This window comes from Podarcis muralis, chromosome 7, assembly GCF_964188315.1.
Source record: "Podarcis muralis chromosome 7, rPodMur119.hap1.1, whole genome shotgun sequence".
NCBI lineage: Eukaryota > Metazoa > Chordata > Lepidosauria > Squamata > Lacertidae > Podarcis > Podarcis muralis.
In genome coordinates, this window is record NC_135661.1 from 4,774,131 (window position 1) to 4,787,886 (window position 13,756).

The 13,756-nt window shown below is 44.5% G+C and overlaps 1 long non-coding RNA gene across 1 annotated transcript; it reads left to right on the forward strand.

The window, feature by feature from the left end:
* The first annotated feature begins 160 nt into the window (after positions 1 to 160).
* LOC144328354 (uncharacterized) lies at positions 161 to 8,136 on the forward strand. The gene is made up of 2 exons (XR_013393538.1): positions 161 to 4,057; positions 4,937 to 8,136. It is a non-coding gene; the product is annotated as an uncharacterized LOC144328354 (long non-coding RNA).
* The last annotated feature ends 5,620 nt before the right edge of the window (positions 8,137 to 13,756 follow it).

Here is a 13,756-nt window from a genome sequence, read left to right on the forward strand (position 1 = left end):
AAGACCCCTTTTTTGTGGAGGGGGGGGGACAGAAAAGGCGGGACTTGCACGTAAGCATGTGCACGTAACGTAAGCATGTGCAGAGTTCCCTGCACTCTGGAGTCCGGCTCTCATAAAACATGGGGGGGGGGGCAGTTGAGCAACAACAAGATGTGGCGCACCAGTGGAGCGGCAAAGGCCCTCAAGGGGGGGGGGGGGCACCGATGATCCTGCGCTCTGGCACTCGATCCCGGTGTCCCGTTGCGCCAGAAGCGGTTTAATCCTGCTGGCCAGATGACCCGGAAAGCTGTCTGCGGACAACCGCCGGCTCCCTCAGCCTGAAAGCGAGATGAGTGCCAGAACCCCAGAGTCGCCTTGGACTGGACTTAACCATCCAGGGGTCCTTTACGCTTCAAATATTTTATGGGGGGCAAAGGGACCTCGGCCCCTAGCAGCTGGCTCCTGCGCTCTCAGCTAAATCAGAGAATGGCAGAGTTGGAAGGGACCACCTTTTAAATAAAACACAGAGCCAAGGAAATTCATGCAAGTCCAGCATTCAGGAGGGACCTGGCATTTATTTCAGCTGAACCACCGCTTAGAGGAGCATCAGAACAAAGGTTCTATAGGCACAGTGCAAAAAGAGTCGTTAAACGTCAAACATTCTACATACATGGAGATGAGATAGGAAGAGACAGGGCTCCACACTGGGATCAACTTCCTTGGGGTGTTCCAAAACATGTGGTCTTGGCTTACAACGCATCGGACGGTTGTCAAGGCAACCAGACCTTCAGTGGGGCTGTTGACAGTCCTTTCCCATATCTGGAATCTTTCAAGGAGATGTCCGTGCTAACGCACAACAGACAGAGGAAACGATACTGCCATTTGTACCACTTTCAGGGTCAGACAGGAGAGATGGAATGCAGCGTGGGAGGGAGGCAAGAGAGAGTCACAACATGCAGGAATCATTCATGGATGCACACTAGCCAAAGGCTGAATGCAATTAATACTGGAAATCAAACAAATCTACACCCTGGGTCTCTAATTCTTATATTAGGACCCCCTAGGGTCATCTAGTCCAACCTCTGCAGAAATCTCAGCTAGATCATCCATTACTGATGGCCATCAAATCTCTGCTTAAAAACAATCAAGAAAGAGAGTCCCTCCCCAAGGGAATCCAATCCTGACGTTTAATTGGAATCTCCTTTCTTCTAACTTGAATCCGTTGGTTCAGGTCCTATTCTCCAGAGCAGGAGAAAACAAGTGTGCTCCATCTTCCATGGGCTATCTTGAGCTATTTGAAGATATCAATCATAGCTCCTCTCAGTCTCCTCTTTCCCAGGCTAAACATACCCACCTCCTTCAACCGTTCCTCATAAGGCTTGGTTTCCAGACCCTGGATCCTCTTGGTCGCCCTCCTCTGCCCACCTTCCAGCTTGTCAATACTATCCTTCTTAAACTGTGGCACCAAGGACTGGACACAGGACTCCAGGTGTGGTCTGACCAAATGTGCCCAAGGTTGCCACCTGAAGGGTGGTTTATTCCTACCCCTACCCCCAATACCTTTTAAAAATGCTAGCTATCCTGGGTAGCAAACATTGGCTGGAAGCCAGAGGAAGAGGAAGGAAGAGGGAAAACAGCAGGGACAGTAGTGAAGCCATGGAGCTGTAGAAAGGAGCAGCCAAGAAAAGGGCAGAAGACAGGCTTCATGTGCCACTTAGGAACAGCAGGATCTGTTAGTTATTGGCATAAAAGGGGAAGAAAGGAACTTTGGAGGCTGGAGGTATGTTGGCCAGAAAGGCAAGGGTTCATAGACATGTCCGCTCCCCAAATGGCCAGATGCAGCCCCCAGCTCCCATTAGCCTTGGTCAGCCTGGCCAGTAGTCAGGATGATGGGAGCTGTATTCCAGCAACTCTAGAGGGGCGCATCCTTCCTTATGCTAAGAGATGCAGAGAAGGGAAAGCAGCCAGGTGCAGATTCTTCTGTCTGGGCACTGCTGTAATAGTTGGAGGGAACCCACACAGGATGACATTTTCCCTCTGCAGCTCTTACAAGGTCTCTCCGGACCTGGAAAAGCCAAGGAGGCAGCAAACGCAGAAAGGAAGAAATTCAAACCAGTTAGTAGAATCTAACAAGCCAAATAAGGAGGCAAGGTTAAAATGAACCCTGGGCTATTCTTCCATCTGTAGGGCATAATTATTATTATTATTATTATTATTATTATTATTATTATTATTATTATTATTTATTATTTGTACCCCACCCATCTGGCTGGGTTTCCCCAGCCACTCTGGGCGGCTTCCAACAAAGATGAAAAATACACAAAAATGTCACATATTAAAAACTTCCCTGAACAGGGCTGCCTTCAGATGTCTTCTGAATGTCAGGTAGTTGTTTATCGCTTTGACATCTGCTGGGAGGGCGTTCCACAGGGCAGGCGCCACTACCGAGAAGGCCCTCTGCCTGGTTCCCTGTAACTTGGCCTCTCACAGCGAGGGAACCGCCAAAAGGCCCTCGGAACTGGACCTCAGAGAAACCAGCATGGAGGCCTTGGAACCAGCCAGGTCTTGTGTGTGTGTGTGTGCAGGCAGGTTTTCATGATGGCTGCATCTGCATCCTTCCCCTATATTGAAGCTTAAGAAGCCAAGTCAACTTCTGATATTCCCTTTTCCAAGATCTCGATTTTTAGATCTGCAGAATCAATTACTGAATAATATTTTTTCTTTGTGAAAATGAAGACTTGCTGGCAAGGAATTTGTTTCAGTTGTGCTCAGCTCAGAGAGAGGATTTAAGTGCTCGCTGGATAATGTAATTTGTGTTCCCAACACACAGTAAGATCACTTTCCCCAGCTGCCCTGCTGGCAGAGGGCAAAGCGGGTCATCGAGGGCTCTTCCTTTGTGCCGCATCCTATTCCCAGCTTTCAAGGGTCGACAGGATTGTGACTAGTACTGAAAAAAGAGACATGACCCAGAGTGGCTGCCAATCTCCTTGTCTGGGAATGCTAACAGGTTGCATAGCTTTGTTAGCTGAGGTGCTTAACAGGAACTGATATATTAATAATGTCCATGTTATAGGATTCAATGGTCTTGGGAGACCTCTGCTGGTAAAATAATGAAATGGCAAGTTTTGGTTTTCAGAACCTCTGGATGGTCATTTTATTGCACGTTCATTATTATTTCTGCTCATGATGCTATTGGGGTAGTCACACGTGACTCTACTTGTTTGTGCCTTCAAAGGTTTTGGGGTTGGTCACACTGCTTCCTTTACAATCAGTGTATATCCTGTATCTTCCTGAGGGAATCCCACAACTTTTTAATACCACAAACGTTTGTTCTCTATACTGTAGTTCCTTATAGTTGTTGCTCTATAGTGTTTCCAGACAGCACTAATTGTTGTGTCACTATTATTGTGTCAAAAACACCCTAGTGGTTTATGAGAGGGCTTCTCAATGAGAAGATCAATAATGGGGGACAATATTTCTTGAAGGAAAGCTTGCCCACCTCTGCATAAGCTCCCTTTCTACTGCACGGCTGTGGGAGTGTTTGGTTATGTGCCACAGTGCACATGAACTGAGCTTGTACCTTAAATGATGTCTGAGAATCTTCGGTAAAAGTGGAAGGAGTCCTTGCTGAAAGCTGCAGAGTCCCTAGCAGACAAATTGATGAGAAAAATGGTTCCCAGAAGCTAGACAATTTGTGAACAATTGATAATTGATAATACTACTGTTAAGGCAGAAGGGCTGAACTTGATGTATGGCTCATTCTCTCATCTTGGCTCATGGCTACTGGGGGGACGGGACTGGCCAATAGTAGCATTAAGCTATGATAATATGCAATTTCCCAGCATTGGCTTTTGGACTACCACCCCTAATTGGGTTGCCAACTTCCTACTGTGCATTCATTCCATTATATCTAGCCATTCTCTGACACAGGTAAATCCAAGACAGGCTATAAAGAAATAGAGCAGAGGTAGCAGCCACTATTGTGTCCTCTAGGTGTTGAACTGCAGCTCCCATCATTCGCAGCCAGCATGACTAATAGTGTAACAGAATTTGGAGGGCACCATGTTGGCTACCCCTGGTATGTATCAACAGCAAAGCAAATATTTGACAGCAGCCAAAGGCTGTAATACTGTAAGAATGTCATCACATAGGCCCCTTTGGAGGATTTGTAGTCCTGCATCATAGCCTTAGATTTGCAATGAAGTTATGGTGGGATGGGGAGCAAAGGTGAACACACGTTGCACAACAGCAGTGGCAGCAACTTGGGAGTGAGAAGGGAGAGAAAGTGGTGGATTAAAACAGTGGCAGAAGTTTGAATTAAGCAGGCATGAAGAAACACAGAGGGGGAAGGGCATGGTTTTAAACAATGACAAAGCAGATGTGGGAACCTCTGCCCTGTGGGCTGAATGGGGCTCTTGGAACATAGGAAGCCCCCCTCCCTTACCCTGTTCTCTGCTCTTCCAGACTGCCCTAGCCTGGCTGCAATGTTTCCTTGAACTATGACCAGGCTCCTTGCTTGCCTGGATGGTGAAAGGGTTTGTGGAAGTGGAGTAGAAACCTTGGACATTTGCATGGCTTGAGTATAGAGTACTGATCAAAATTAAGAGTTGCATCTGTTGTTTTGCCCACTTTTGCCCCTAATGCTGACCAATGACCATCGTTGGCTCTTGGCAGTCCAGAAAGTTATCATTGAGGAGACATGGCTGAAAAAGGTTTCCTGACTCAATATTAAAGGTACAGGACTTCTTCCCCCTTTTGCATCTGCTTATCCTAGCTGTAGTCTTACATCCCACTTTTATGTATTTACTTTGAAATACACTCTGTTGAAATGTATTAAATTCCATTGAAATGAATGAGGATTATCTGGGGAAAATGCATATAGGACTGCAGCCCTAATAACTGCTCTGCTGGATAAATCTTAAATCATGATAACCCCGAATTCTGTTTCTTCCAACAGCATCCATCCAGGAGCCTCTAGGAGTCTCACAAGCAGAGGATGCAGATGGGGCCTGCTGTCCATGGCTATTAACCCTGATACTGAACTGGAACATCCCTGTTTAGAGGCATTCTATCTCCTTGTGCCAAATCCAAGAACAAACAAAGGGTGGCCATCAGAATCATTCCTTGGCAATAAGACCTTAGAGGTGCTCAGCCGACCACCATTGGAAACAGAACCAGACAAGATGGATCTTGGATCCAGGAAGGCAATCCTAATATCCTCTGTGCTCTGCATGTTTCAGACCAGGGCTATAATGGAATTATGAAGCACCTGCAAATGAAACTTTTAAAAAAAGGAAATCCTGCCAACAGAAAAAGTATCCCACATTGTGGACTGCACCTTTCACTCAAATCTTCAAGTGGCAGCAGACTGTGGTTGCTCCAGGAATCTGCTCCAGCGAGAGTGTGGATTGCATTGCATTCATTTGGTTATTCTATTGCTGTGATCATAGATGGGTTTTCCTCATTTTAAGAGGCTTGTTTGCCTCTCCTCCTTTATTTAGGTTTATTTTTTAATATTATATTTCCTACTTGCTCCCTGTCAAACCCTTTCACCCAGTCTCCACTGCAGGCACATAACTCAACCTCCAGCTGCTGCTGTCTGCCTATGCTGGTCTGTAAGTGGATCCTTGTGGCATGAACTCTTCAGTAGCTAACTGATCCTGGGGGGGGGGGGGGCTGTGCAAAGCAGGGGGGCGGGGAGCCACGTGCCTACAGTTCTAAAGATAACTTCTTCTGGTCAAGAAGTGTGGTGTGGGGAGCTGGCTTCCTGCCTGCCTGGAGATTTAACCCATCAGTAGCAGGATCCTACCAGTTCATCCTGGTTCATGAAAAATTATGGGATCGTGACTTTTCAAAATGCGTACGTAGGAGCATGATGCAGATTTGGTAACTGGATTCAGGGGCTGAGTTCTCTCTCTACAAAACTTACCTTTTCCAACCATCCAGAGTCTTAGTTTTACTAAGAGGAGACCCATTGAAATTAGTGCATCTAACAGTCATGTTTATTAATTTCAGTGGGTCTACTCTGAGGAGAAGTTTAAAGTGTGTTTATTGCAATGTGTAATTCAGTCCTGAGAATTGACTGGCCCAAGAATAATTGTTCTCCATATTTTACTTCCATCTGTTTGCATTCAGGGCATCTGTTAAAAATTCCACATGACACACTGCTTCTAAGGCAACCAGATTCAAAGAGTTAGTCTGAAGTTTCTCATCTTCAATTGCTTTTTAAAATATTATTTCAGCTATTTATAGATCACTTTCTCACCAAAGGACCATTGCATGTGCATGCCTATTTGGATCAATACCAAGGATCGAAGCACACACTCCTTTTTCTATAGCACCTCTCTCCTCACAGAAGATGGACTTAGACGAGGCAAAGTCATTTTAGGACTAGAAGACTCATAGGGTCCCTCCAACTCTACAGTCATAGAATCATGCAACCTCTGGTTTAAAACCTCCAAGGAAGGGGAGTCCACAACCTCCTGAGGCAGACCCTTCCACTGCCCAACAGCTATTGCTGTCAGAAAGTTTTTCCTGATGTTTAGACACACTGGCACTCAATTGAAGGCAGGTCCTGGGTGCAGCCTGGCAGAATCTGGAGTTTATTCGAATTTTTCAGATACACTCTTCCCTCTTTCCCCATTTACAGATTATCCAACACAAAATATTGTGGATTTATTGTTCAGATCTGTATGGATGGTATTCAACTAACAGCTGTGCCCTATCATTGAAACTTCTCAGGACTCTGTGACATATACAGTAGCTGGTCCTTAGAAATGTATTCCTTCATTTGTTGTTTGGCTCCCCCGCATGCCCCCTTTGGGGTGAATGCAGCTTCCTGAACTTTTTGTTCACTTCCGATATGAATTTACAGTGGTACCTCGGGTTACATACAATTCAGGTTACATACGCTTCAGGTTACAGACTCCGCTAACCCAGAAATATTACCTCTGGTTAAGAACTTTGCTTCAGGATGAGAACAGAAATCACGCAGTGGCAGCGGGAGGCCCCATTAGCTAAAGTGGTGCTTCAGGTTAAAAACAGTTTCAGGTTAAGAACGGACCTCCAGAACGAATTAAGTACGTAACCAGAGGTACCACTGTACTTGCTGGGAACATTGGAGTGTAAGATATTTTGATGGCAGAGACACATTTCCGTCACCAGGGGTCCCCATGGAATCAGTTTTGGCCATTGTGATAATATCATCCCAAAGGATGGTGCAGCTTGGAAAGCAGTTTGCCTGCCTGCCTGCGTGTCCTCTGTAGAGTCAGACGCCTCTCAAGATACCATTGCCAAACGCCCAGGTGGGAGTGGTGGCCTTTGTCAACATCTGGTGTTCACTTTGCCCATTTTTTTGGTGCAATGAGTGCAAACTCAGTTTCAAACAAATTGATTTGGATGCCTCAGAAGATATTGTCACCCAACTTGGCACAAGGACTCCCGAGGTGAACGTCAAAGACCATGTTGAATCAAGATGGCAGACCAAATCAAGCGTATATAAACATTAGCTCCCACCTCCAGATTGATTGGGGTCTTGGCTTGGAGAAAGAGAGAGTGTGCTCACATGCACACACACAAATTGCACTATCCATTTTAAAATCACAATATTTTTTGGTGTCTTCGCATTTCTGGATAGTGCTGGGCACTTCCTGCTAGTTATGTATCTTCTTCTTCTTCTTTCTTCTTCTTTGGCAGTTACTTGCAGCCAAGTAAGATTGTCTTCCATAAACACGGTTTTAGCAGTGAGTCTGTAAGTGACTGTGGAGGCCAATTCATGTCCTTCCACAGTGGGGACATAGGTTTCCGGGCGGGAGTTGATCACGGTGTGGATTTGCCAAGCATGCCTTCCTCTTAGCACGCTAGTTATGTATAAAAGGACTGTGACAGGTGCTCAAGGATTAGGCCTCCGTCTCAGATACAGAATATTGTCCCTCTGCACAAAACCACAATCCTCATGGTCCTTTGTAGGAGCCACAGCACTTAAAACTCAGTTTCAAACAAATTTTCAGACTGTTTTCTCCCTCTGACGTTGGCCTTGGGGGTACTGTTAGAGCCAATTCAAGTGCGTTTTGCTACTGTTTCTGTCTCTATTTTACTTTCAGCTTTGCAGGAGGTTTTGAGAAAGAGGCAGCCGTCAGATTTAGGGCCTGCCTTTTGCTGCCTCAGACAAAAAAGAACAAGGCTCCCACCACCAGCTGAAACCAACTAGACTGCCAGTTGACTCTTACTTCAACACTGACAACAAAGCACTGGCAACAAAATGGATGGACGACAAAAGCGTCTATCCCTATTGGTGGCTAAGAAACAAAGCGGGAAGATTTTTGAATCATATTGTTAGAAAATCAATATACTCTATATGGGAAAAGTATAAGAATCTATTGGAAAATAAGACCATGTGGTGGATATCACCACTAGAAGCATTCTCAGTTAAAAAATTAAATATGGAAAAAGAATGAGCAACATATAGAGAGTTGCTGGTAGAGGAGGGAAATCAGTTGAAACTGAAGAACTATGAGAATATAAGGCATTTGTTACCTGATTGGCTCCAATATCATCAGCTAAATGACATTTTAAATATTAAAATCTGTTAAAATCTGGCCTGAAGGTGCTATTCACCAGCTGCAGGACTGTTTTGAGAGAACCAATTGGGATATTTTCGATCGTTCAGACCTGGAGGAGCACACGGCGGCAGTTCTGTGCTATATCAATCACTGCACAGACACTGTCACAGTAAATAAATCCATCCGGTTTTACCCCAATCAGAAACCCTGGATGAATAGAGAGGTCCAGTGCCTGTTGCGGGAAAGGAACAGGGCTTTCAGGTCAGGCGAGGTGCAGCTTTACAGTGTGGCAAGAGCAAACTTGAAGAGGGGTATTCGACGGGCAAAATTGGATTATAGGCTGAGGATTGAGGATAATTTAAGGAGCAACAACACAAGACAGATGTGGCAGGGGATTCAGCATATTACCAACTACAAACCTAACCTTGGTGCTGTCGACGGTGACCCTTTGCTGGCGGAGGAGCTTAACCTCTTCTTTGCTCGCTTCGAGAAGGAGCCACCTGAGACGCCGGTATTACAGCCACCAGCCCATAGGGGCCCCTCATTCACGGTAGAGGAACATGAGGTGAGACAGGTATTGAGGATGGCGAATCCGAGGAAGGCGGCTGGACCTGATGGCATCACTGGAAAGGTGTTGAAGGGCTGTGCGGATCAGCTGGCGAGGGTCTTTACTAAGATCTTCAATAAGTCCTTACACCAGTCTATTGTCCCACCCTGCCTGAAGTCGTCAACTATTGTCCCTCTGCCTAAAAAATCCACAATCAGTAGTTTGAATGACTACAGACCAGTTGCACTGACTCCAATCATCATGAAGTGTTTTGAGAAACTGGTGCGCCGTCACATTATTTCCTGTCTTCCATCAACTTTTGACAACTACCAGTTTGCATACAGGGCAAATAGATCCACAGAAGACGCTATCACCACCACTCTCCATGCTGCTCTGTCCCATCTGGAGCAGCCGGGGAGTTATGTGAGGCTGCTGTTTGTGGATTTTAGCTCTGCTTTTAACACTATCCTCCCCCATAGACTGGTGTCCAAGCTAGAGGCGATTGGACTCTCCAACTCCACCTGTCTCTGGGTTTTGGATTTTTTGTCAGAACGTTCTCAGAGGGTTAGAGTAGGGTCACATATGTCCACAGCCCTTAGCCTTAACACCGGCTCACCACAGGGTTGTGTGTTGAGTCCCCTGCTCTATGCTCTCTATACGTATGACTGTACAGCCATCTATTCCAGCAACAAAATCATCAAGTTTGCTGATGACACTACGGTGGTAGGGCTCATTTCAGGAGGGGATGAGTCCGCCTATCGGGACGAGGTGGAGCGGCTCTGTGTTTGGTGTGGAGAGAACAATCTGGCTCTTAATACGGCTAAGACCAAGGAATTGGTGGTGGATTACAGGAAAAAAAAGGCGGACATTCAGCCCTTGTATATCAACGGGGAACGGGTGGAGAGGGTGGCGGAATTCAGGTTTTTGGGAGTAACTATCGATCAGGGCATGACTTGGAGCGCAAATACCACTGCTCTGGTGAAGAAGGCCCAGCAGAGAATTTATTTCCTCAGACTTTTAAAGAAGAACAATCTGAGTGAGAGACTGCTGGTGTCCTTCTACCGAGGCTCCATAGAGAGCATTCTTACATACTGTATTTGTGCTTGGTTCTCCAGTTGTACAGCTAGGGAGAGGAAGGTGCTCCAGAAGGTCATAACCACAGCCCAAAGGATTATTGGTCATCCTCTCCCATCTTTGGAAGAACTGTACGGTTCCCGTTGTCTTAGGAAAGCAAACAACATCCTGCAGGATTCATCTCACCCGGGACACAGTCTGTTTGCACTACTGCCTTCTGGCAGGAGATATAGAAACATCAAGTCAAGGACAAATAGACTGAAAAACAGTTTCTATCCAAGAGCTGTGGCCTTTTTGAATGCTGTAACTCGATAGTGTGACCTGGGAGTTTGATGGGTGTTGGTGTGGGTGTGGCTGGAATGTGGTTTGTTTGGTTGTTGTTGTTGTTTTGCTTTTGTTGTTTTTAAGGGATGGCATCCAATTTCGTTGCACTTGTGCAATGTTGCACTTGTGTAATGACAATAAAGAATCTATTCTATTCTATTCTATTCTATTCTATTTTAAAAATGGATAAAGGAGTGGGATTTAGGAAAGAACTCGCAAGATTACAAAAAGACTTGTTGGAAAATAACAAAAAGGTTCTGTCAAAAATATATAAAATGTTGCTGGAATGGGAGACAAAAGATGAAGTAAAATCTGTAATGATACATTGGGCAAAAGATGTGGGTCATAATATACAACTTGATTCATGGGAAAAGTTGTGGTATGTGGATTTAAGATTTACTGCTTGCTGTTCATTAAAAGAGAATTATATGAAAATGATGTACCAATGGTACTTAACTCCTACAAGACTTGCAAAAATATATAAGAAAATGTCTAATATGTGTTGGAAATGTAAGGATAATGAAGGTACATTTTATCATATGTGGTGGACCTGTAAATTAGCAAAAGCCTTGTGTGAAATGATTTATAATGAGTTACAAAAATATTTAAAATAACTTTTGTTAAAAAAAACCCAGAGACTTAGCTATTAGGTATAATAGGAGAAGCATTACCGAAGGAGAAAAAAGCTCTATTTATTTATGCGACGACAGCAGCAAGAATGTTTTATGCCCACGGATGGAAGGAAGAACGAACCCCATCAAAAGAAGAATGGATATTGAAACTGATGGATTGTGCCGAAATGGTGAAATTGACTGGGAAGATTAGACACCAAAAAGACGATAAATTTGAAAAAGAGTGGATTAACTTTATAGAATATATGAAGGAGCACTGCAAACCTCTAAAAAAGTTAGCAGGATTGGACTAGCACTTGTAATATAATTTGACAAAGGATATTAAAAAGGAAATTTAATAGTTTGGATTAAGGTATTTAGATGCAGAAAAGAGAAGAGATAATTTTTGGAAACTGGGGAGGAGGGTGGGGGGAAGTTAGAAGAACCCCCATAAAGATACTGAGATGGTTTGTGGACTAATGCAAATAATAATGTATGTAAAAACTTTTAAAATAAGGTTTATATATAAAAAAAGAAACTAACCTGGAAGGGCAAACACTCATCAGCTGCTGCTGCTTATAATCACTGGTCTCATTTAGATACCTCTTTGGACATAAGGACTGCCTGGATTAATCTATACTTTTATACTGGAATTGATGGAACATTTTTATTGATAATGTCACCTGCCAGTTTGCTTGGTGTCCCCCCTCTCTTGCATTTGGAAATAAACAATACAAGCAAAATGGAAAGACTGCCAGTGGGATTCCACCTGAGGTCCCAGCAGGCTTGCTTAGGGTTGGCCATGTGGCACACAGAGCTCTGTCCTCCAGCACCACCACTGCTCCTCGCCTCCATCTGATGCCTGTGGCAGCCACCACATGCTGCCTAATGGAAGCGCCGATCCAGCTGAGTTTTCTTCCAGAGTGATTTGCTGTTATCAGGGGATCTGTTGCTAAGCAATGCTCTGGGATTTATTTGTTTTTTAACCCACTGCAATTTAAACATACGTTGCAGGAGAGCACCAGTCTTCAGATTTACACTCATTAGTTTATTACCCCCAAATTAGGCTTGTATTTTTCTCATAGCATCTAATATTTCTCTGGTCAGAGGGTCCTTCGAGATGTCGTTTTTATTGCACATTCATCATGATTTGGGCTCATGATGTTTTTCGGGCTGTTACACATCATCATGCTTTCAATGCCATTTGTGCCTGCAGAATATTTGGGGTGGTCATACTGCTTTGCTTCCCACTAGTGCATGTTTCATAACTTCCTGCTAAAAGCCTGTCATGTGTCTGTTTAGGAGAAACCTGGAAACTGGGGGAGTGCAGCGGAATGGAGTATTCTGTAATAATAATAATAATTTTTATTTATACCCCGCCCTCCCCAGCCAAGGCCGGGCTCAGAGCGGCTTACAAGCAATAATAAAAACAAGTTGAATGATTATAACTTAATTACAAAAATTAAAATACAGCATTAAAATATTGAAACATTAAAATATTAAAATGTAGCCTCATCGCAGGAGGAGAAGGAAAAGAAAAAAGAAAGAGGGGGAGGGAATCAAATTGGCTCCAAGCCAAAGGCCAGGCGGAACAACTCTGTCTTACAGGCCATGCGGGAAGAAATCAGATCCTGCAGGGCCCTGGTCTCATGAGGAAGTCTGAAGCCCATGGCCTTTGAGACAGTACACTTGCTTTCATGCTGTGGACATGCGTGCTCTTCTGCTTAGAGAAGCTTACCTGAGATGTGTCTGGATTTGCAGTACATGTGATTTATTTTACTTATACGTGATTTTTCTGCATGATGTGAAACAGGCTGCCTGTTTCAAGAGTCACTATAATTTTACACTGGGGGTGGGAGGGAAATGTGTGTAGATTGTTATGTGTTAAGATTGCCTCATATTGTGAATCTACAGTTGAGTGGCAAAAAAGGACAGACACACAGTCTTCCCACCTTCTCCTCCACACACCTCAAATACTTTCCTAAGTAAAATCACACTTGAAGGGAGCCTTAGCTGGAAAGAGCAGCTATGAAGCTACCTTAAATCAAGGCTTTTGCAAATGTCAAACCTGCAGGGACAAAGAGTAGCTCCTGGGGAATTCCCCCACCCCACTGACTTCAGTAAGAAATCCTTGGAGACCCACAGTTTGCACAACCAAACATGGCACCTTGGAGGCACCTGGTTCCTCTCTTGGTTTGTGGCTCTCAGAGTGGCTGACAAAAATCTGTGTTAAAACACTCCCTGCAGCCGGGCTTACAGTCTAAAGTGACATTTTTTAAAAATTCATTTGTTGTTTATTTGATTTATGCCCCCCGTTTACCATAAGACTAAAACATATGATATATAAAAGCTAAAACACAGATTAAAACATCAGAACAGTATTGCATGACGACACACAAGGAAAAAGTAGGGAGGTGGGTTGTTCCTGCTGATGTTTGTAAAGTGACCCTTATTAGAAGGCAGTTGAGAGCAGTAATTTCTCAGTGATGGCTGTGGGGAGTGTGTATGCCTTTCTCACGGTCAGTGGGGGGAGGAGCCCAGGGAGGGTTCCAAGGGCCAGATAGAGAGTGCTGCATGTGGCCCCCATGTAAGACTGCATGGTCTGCTGGCTGACTGGAACTCTGAGCAGGAGGGCTAGACATAGCAACATTTTCTTGCAG